We start from the raw sequence: 7199 nt of genomic DNA, 5'->3' as shown, positions 1-7199 counted from the left end.
ATGAGTTGTCGTGAGGATCAAATAAGATAACATCTATAATCACCAAGCAGAATGCCTGACATACAGTAGTCACTCCATATCTGCCCATTTCCCTTTCCCTCCCCCTTTATCCCCCTCCCCCTCCAGCCCTTCCTCCTCCCCTGCCTGTCCATCATTCTTTCCCTTCTCCCCCCTCTACTCCAACCTCTTGTCCTTACTTCCTTTCCCTTCCCCACCATAATTCCCCTCCCCTCCCCATCCTCCCTTCCCCCTTGTTCACAGTGGCCTGGTGAGTAAGATGAGGTACATGGGAGCCCAGGTCTTCCTGAGTCCTGCTCCAGCCCAGTAAGTGATGGTCTCAGGAGTCCTTTATTGGAAGGTTCGCAGCCTATGGCATCCCATACATGCTCCTGGGGGTGGAGCCCCACCATCCTTTTCACAGCTTGATTTCTGCTAAAGATACGAATGTGCCCGTCTTGCCAGACTACCCCTTAGATAGGGAGCACGTGTGTCTCCTCTGGAATTCGCGTCTCTTCTAAGACCCAGTTCAAGGAGAAGAAGACACACACAGACAGACAGTGATTTAGCATTCTTTAATGGAAGGGAGTTACTGCTAGTCAAGAGAGCAAGCAGTGAAAATACGTTCCTCCCTAAAGTGATAGGATGACGTTATGTGGAAGCACCAGCGAGAGCATCACGATGGACAGAAAACTAAAAGCATCCGCCCCTTCGTTTATTGCATTTCATGAGAAGTAACGAGACATCAAACTGAAGGTAAATGCCACGCGGGGTCTATGAGAGTATCTCAGTTAAAGAAACCCTTTCATTCCTGACTGCAGCCGTAGCCCGCTCCTTCGGGCTCCATGCTTGCCCAGAGAGGCTCCAATCTAGAGGCTGCCTCAGGGCTGAAAAGCCCTCTTGTGACCTCACTCAGGCGTCCCTCTCGAAGGGGAGCTCGGGTCTAGGTCTTCACTTCTTGCCCAGTTTTAGTTCAGTTCGAACCTTCCTGTCCCCATGTGGGCTCTTCTTGGCAAAGAGGTCAGGACAGTTTGCCCCTCACTTCTCCAGCTTATTTTAGTCCGGCAGGAGGTAACTGAGGCAATCAGGGTGAAGCGACTTGTCCAGGGTCTCATGGCTAGTAAGTGTATGAGGCAGGATTGGAAGTTATCATGACTCCAGGCTTGGCGCTCTGTCCCCTGGACCGCCTCCCTGGCCACTGGTCTTTAGAGATGTAATGGAGGGTCTCCGATCCCATGCAAGCACTCAAGGCAACAATGCATGCATTGTCAGGTATATGATCACCTTCGTTCCATTCCTAGGGAAATGGAAAACTCCCGAAAGTGTTTGCAGTAGCCCATAAATGGCTCTTTTCCTACCCGAATGAATTGAGGCTCTCTCCCATCATTGACTCAGTGTTCCAAAATGTATTTCGCCACTCTGTGATTTGAATTCCACTGAGTTGGAAAAGGAAGTCAGGGGTGTGGGGGAAGCCTCCCAATACTGCAGGAAGTCCTCCTTTTCCCCTCCAGGAAACCAATGCAAGCAGCATAGCACCACCCCAACAACTAGAAAGGGAATATTTGTGTGATGTCTAATTGATCAGAGCCTTCCCAATTGACCTGACACTACTCCTCTCATTAACAGTCGAGAACAAAGTTCAGGACTTTCATACACTGAAACTTCATTTTCGTTCTCTTCTTTTTCTGTCACGTAATTTCTTCTCCTTCCCCAGAGACTTTTTCCAGCTAGGAATGCGCCCTTCCTCTACAAAAATGGATTTCAGGATTCATGAAATCGAGGGTGCTAAAGGAACTATCACTTACCCAGGGCTCTCCTCTCTGTAGGCAGCCGTGATCACGAACTCTCCCATTTGACTCTGGGTTCTTCTCCTCCGAGACGATGAGGCGGCAAAGTGCACCTGCCACTATGTGTCCAGGACTGGGTCCAAACACTCAGGGTCCAGAAGCTGCTCTCAAACCATGTGGGATGAGCACACAAGGGACTCCCCTGTACTCTTCTCCAAAGTCACTAGGCAACTCCTCGCTTCCAGGGCAGCTGCCCCACTCCTCGTCACCCAGGCTCAAGCTGCTGGTTTTGTTCTGTTCTGTGAAAAGAGCAAAAGGCTTGAAGGCCAGGAATGGGGTCACGCTGATCAATTGTCTTTCTTTAGAGTCCTAAAGGAAAGCTTTGGCTTGTCTAACCATAGACTAAGTGAAATAATTCATCTACAGCAGATCCATGCTGAGTCCAAAATGGCCACACACACGCCCTGCACAGTGATCCACGTTCTGATAAAAGGACACTTCCATCCGCTCCTGTTTATCAGTCTTCCCATTACAATCTTCTGCGTCTCTTCCCATTTAACATATTTTATGCTCTTATTTTCTAATAACTACAAATAAAGCTACTTTTGTTTATTCTGCCTACGTGACGTTTTCTTTTAAGAGATCTGGAGGCATACTTAGCAACAGGCTATATTTCAACTTCTCCACTGTTTGGAGGAAAATCCATGATTTCAGTCCATTTTGTTATTTCGTCATTCTCAGGCGTGTCCTAGTCTCTATGAATCCATTTGGGGTTTTCTTGGCAAAGATACTGAAATGGCTTCTGTTTCCTTCTCCAGCTCATTTTACAGAGGGGGAAACTGAAGCAAACAGGGCTACGTGACCTGCCCAGAGGCACACAACAAGGAAATGTCTAAGGCTGGCATCGAACTCAAGTTCTCCTAACTTTGGAAGTCGTGCTTTATCCAGTGTACCAACTCGCTGCCCCATTTAAGTCAACGCAAGAACTTCATTGCCTCTCCCGGCGCATTAATCTGCACATCCTCCTCCACGATGTACATTTCCCAAATGTTTCCCAAAGAAGCGCGCCATCTACGAGGGGCTGGACTGCCCTCGGCTGTGTGCGGTTAGTGCCTCGTCATCACAAAAGCACAGACAGACTCATATCGGCTCACATCCGCCATGTAAGCATCCGCCCCAAACAGATTCTATGTATATGTGAAGTATGTCCACGTGATGCGTGCTACCTGTGTAAAACATGTATATAGTGCGTGCATGTCTTCCCGGCTCTGGGGAAAGTGAAAATGAAAGGACTAAATGGAAAAAGACGAGAGCAACAGCGTTTCCAAGCCTCCCCATCACAAGGGGAGCACCTTGGGGGTGCTGAAACAACAACAAAAACACGTTTTGGTCTACTGGAATCCTGGAAGCCCCCAGACGGTGGCTGCACGCTCAGTTCTTACGGGAGCCCATAGGGCGGCAGGGCACGTAGTTCGGATCAGCTTTTGTGCATGCAGAACCAGAGTAAAAGTGTGTGTTGTGCTGATCTCAGAGTAGATCTAGTTATATGTATGGATCACGCAGATATTGTCGTCATTGCTCAGCTGTGTCCAGTCCCGGTTGAGATTTCCTTGGCAGATGCCGGAGTGGTTTGCCATTTCCTTCTCCCAGCTTGTTTTCCGGATGAAGAACTGAGGCAAAGCAGGTTCAGTGACTTGCCCAGGGTCACCTAGCTAGTAAGTGTCTGAGACTGGAGTCAGGCTCATGAAGACGAGTCTTCCTGATTCCAAGTCATGTTCTATTCACTGCATCATCTGGCTGCCCAGTAGAGATATAACTAATGGGGCAATTATACATTTCTATATATTATGTAGACAGATTAAAGTTCATAAGTATCTGTACATACATTCATAGTTAAGGCACCCCCAAAATCGGAGTGCAGTTTTGAAACCTTTAGAAAATCAGGTGACTCTCTTGTTGCTGCAGCCCCTGCATATTTATCGAGTGCCCGCTCTGTGTTGGGCACTGGACGTGGATCAACCATTCCTGGCAATAATTACAAATGAACGAGCAAAGGGAAGCCCTCGAGAGTACCTTCTTTTTCACACGAGACCCCTGAAAAGTTTCCCTCGATTCCCCTCTAAGTTGGAATTCATTTCAAGCCAGGGTTTTCGGGTCTTCCCCATCGGGCTTGCTTCGACTAGTCAGCCATCATCTCAAATACGTGATGCATCATAGAAGGCAAAGCAGCACTAAAGCCTCCCTTCAACGAACTGGGCACATTTTCCCCGTCATTACGCAGAGCGTGAGTGGGCAACAGCAGACATTTTACAGGTGCTGCGCATGAAGGCACACAGGCAGGCAGGGCGTACGTGGGCTGTGTCGAGGCTGCTGAACTCCAGGACCGCCAGCATCCTGTGGAGATGTGGCTACGGCTTCCTCCAGTCCTGCTGCCTTCTGGGTGCCACCCTACGTCAGAATCGCACGGCGTCCGGGCTCTCTCCCTTACGGATGTCCGTTGCTTCTGGATAACTTCGTGGGGCTTCTTCAGGGTCAGCTACGGTCTTCCTACCGCTGGCATGTCATGCGAAGTGCAGGAAACCGTATCTTTGTTGAGGTCCTTCTGGCGGCGCTCTGGGAATGTCTGGAGGGTCTGAGCCTTATGGACAGGCAACAAAAGCCACGAAGTACTCCGGGTAACATGGTTGCTTCTTTTATTTCTCTGTGCCTGGCCCTGAATTGAAGTCTTTTGTCCCAGACAGCCTTCCTCAAGCCCGTGCCTCAGCAGAGACTCCATTATTTAATATAGCTACTCATGCTTACATTTCGCTGGTTTTTAGTGCATGGGGACACGGACTATGTTTTAGCGACATTTTGCATTTTCCTCAGTGCCTAGTACAGATCTCTGCACAGTCAGTGGTCAAAAAAAGTTTTATTGGAGCCATAAAATGTTATTGATAGTGCATCAAGATAGAGGAGTAAAAACAGTATATTTCCTCCTAAATTGGAGAGAACGTTAAAGAGTGGATGAAAATAATCTGCCACCATATTTGTTACATTTACCGAAAAGTAATAGAATGTGACAAATGATGCAAAACTGAAGGCAAGTGCCATGTAGCCTTCGTGATAATAATATCCTATTCAGACAACAAGAGCAAATATTCTCATTTCCCTGTTTTGAAAACTGAAATTCTTTTCTACAAGTGAGGAAAAATGTAACCATGAAGATGAAAATAAATTCCTTGGAAGGTCAGGAATATAACCTTCAGGTGTTTATTCCACTGACACGGGCTCTGCTTTTCAAGGAATCCAGATGCCTGCAGAAGTCTGAGTGGTATTCCACATTCATGTCTGCTTCCATTTTCTTGATTGCTCGTTTTTACAGAACCATATTATAATAGAACTGGAAAGGGTCTCTGAGGTCTGAATCCAACAAGAGAAATCTATCTCTTCACCTGAATTACATGAGTCATTTTCTGATGTTCAATTTGTAGAATCTGAGCTTTGAAAGGGACTTCATGATTATCCTCAGTATTAACTTGGATTCCTCAGTGCTCCTCACAGCATATACCCAAAATGCCTGATCTTGCCATCCCTTTTAAGATTGTTTGCACTTTGTCTACCACTTGTGGCCACCATTTCACTTGAGTGCCTGACATAAATTATGATAATAGCGTAATATTTGGTCTCCTTCCTTCTAGTCCCTCCTCTCTCCAATCCATATTCTATATAATTGCCAAAGTGATTTTCCTTAAGGTTTGAAATTGTCCTTATTTGTTTCTTTTTTCTTTCAAATGCTTTAATGATACTTTTTCTTTTTTCCTTTTTGTTGTATCAGCTTCCATTACTCTCCTTGGAAGCTAAGGTTTAGCTGAATTGACTTTTTGCTATCACACTGCTGAACTCAGTCTCCTGACGCTGCACTTTTGTGGTGTCAACCACCCAGCCAGCAAACTGGTGACTCCTAGATGGGTCACATTAGAATACAGCTTTAATCAGGACAAGAGGTGTTGATCACAACCACAATACAATCACTGCAAGTACTTCACAAATAAGAGTAACTATCTTGGAAAGACGCTAATATGGGAATTTCCACTGAACTGAACAAGGCAAAGTATACTTGATAGCTCTATTTCTAGGGGTCTTTGAAGAGGGGAAAGGGCTTAAAGCCCATCTACTTGGGCTCAGCTAGGGTACTATGAGTTCGGTTTGGGTCCAAGGATCTAGAAACTTGCAATGCTTGGGTGATTGAAAGGCTTGATTGTCTTTAGCTGAGTAGCTGACTTTGGTGGTTGAAAAGATGCTTCAGAACTCATTGTTCAGTCTGGGCCAAAGGGTCAGTTTAGGGGTTTCCAGTAGACCAGGTTACCAGAGACAAGGGTCCGTTTGGGGTTTCAGAAAACAAGGTTGTCATTAGTGACCTTTTCAATATTTCCAATGCATCCCCTTCTCACCTCTACTCCAGAATCCCATGTTCACAGTACAAGCATTACCTCTACAAGAAGTCTTTCCTCATTCCCTCTCACCTGACCTCTGCTCCCATTTGTTAGTGCTCTTTCTCCACAAATTATCTGCTATTCATTTTATATTTATCATGTAAAAACATGCAATTACCGACAATTTACCTTAATAGAATATATGCCCCTTTAAAAAGAGAGAGCATTAAAAAAGTCTTTATATCCCCAGTGCCTAACAAAGAGCCTAGAAGATGCTTAATAACTGCTTGTTGATGGAATGATTAATGTTCAGCCCAAACTCCCTTTCAGTTAAAAAAAATCAATCCAAATTTATTCCTGACACATTTATCCATTCTTTGATTCATCACATTCTTTGACAGGACTCGCCGCTTCTCATGAAAACCCATTTTGTTATATGACAGTTATAATTGATATGAAATTAGTATATTGATTGGACTGGAATCTTCGCCCTCCCTGTCATTTTCATCTGCTGTTTCTAATCCTACTCTTCAGCACTATAGGAAATATATCTAATTACTATTGTTCAGTCAAATATTTGGACACAGCTATCACGTTCTCCCAGACATCTTCTCTCCAGGTTTAGTCAATCAATCAATCAGCCAATTAATTATTAACAAACATTTGTTAAGCACTTACTTTGTGGCAGGCACTTGTTCTAAGCTCAGGGGTACAAAGAAAAGCAAAAATAGTATTCCTGCTCTTCAGGATATCCCAGTCTAAAGTGAGATAACAGGTGAACTATCTCTCTATGAAATCTATGGAGTGTCCATGGGACGTCATCTCAAAAGGAAGTCACTACTAATGAAATAAGAGAAGACAAAAGTCTCTCATAAGGTGGGATTGGAGTCCTGAAGGACGCTCGGGAAGTTCCAAGTCTGAGGCAAGGAGAGAGCTGTGGCGTTCACAATGGAAATGCAGGAGTTGGAGATGGCGTGCCCTGTGTGAGGAGGAGCAACAG

The sequence above is a fragment of the Monodelphis domestica genome, chromosome 3, assembly GCF_027887165.1.
Source record: "Monodelphis domestica isolate mMonDom1 chromosome 3, mMonDom1.pri, whole genome shotgun sequence".
Lineage (NCBI taxonomy): Eukaryota > Metazoa > Chordata > Mammalia > Didelphimorphia > Didelphidae > Monodelphis > Monodelphis domestica.
The sequence above is the reverse complement of the archived record's forward strand: the minus strand, read 5'-3'. Positions refer to the sequence as shown.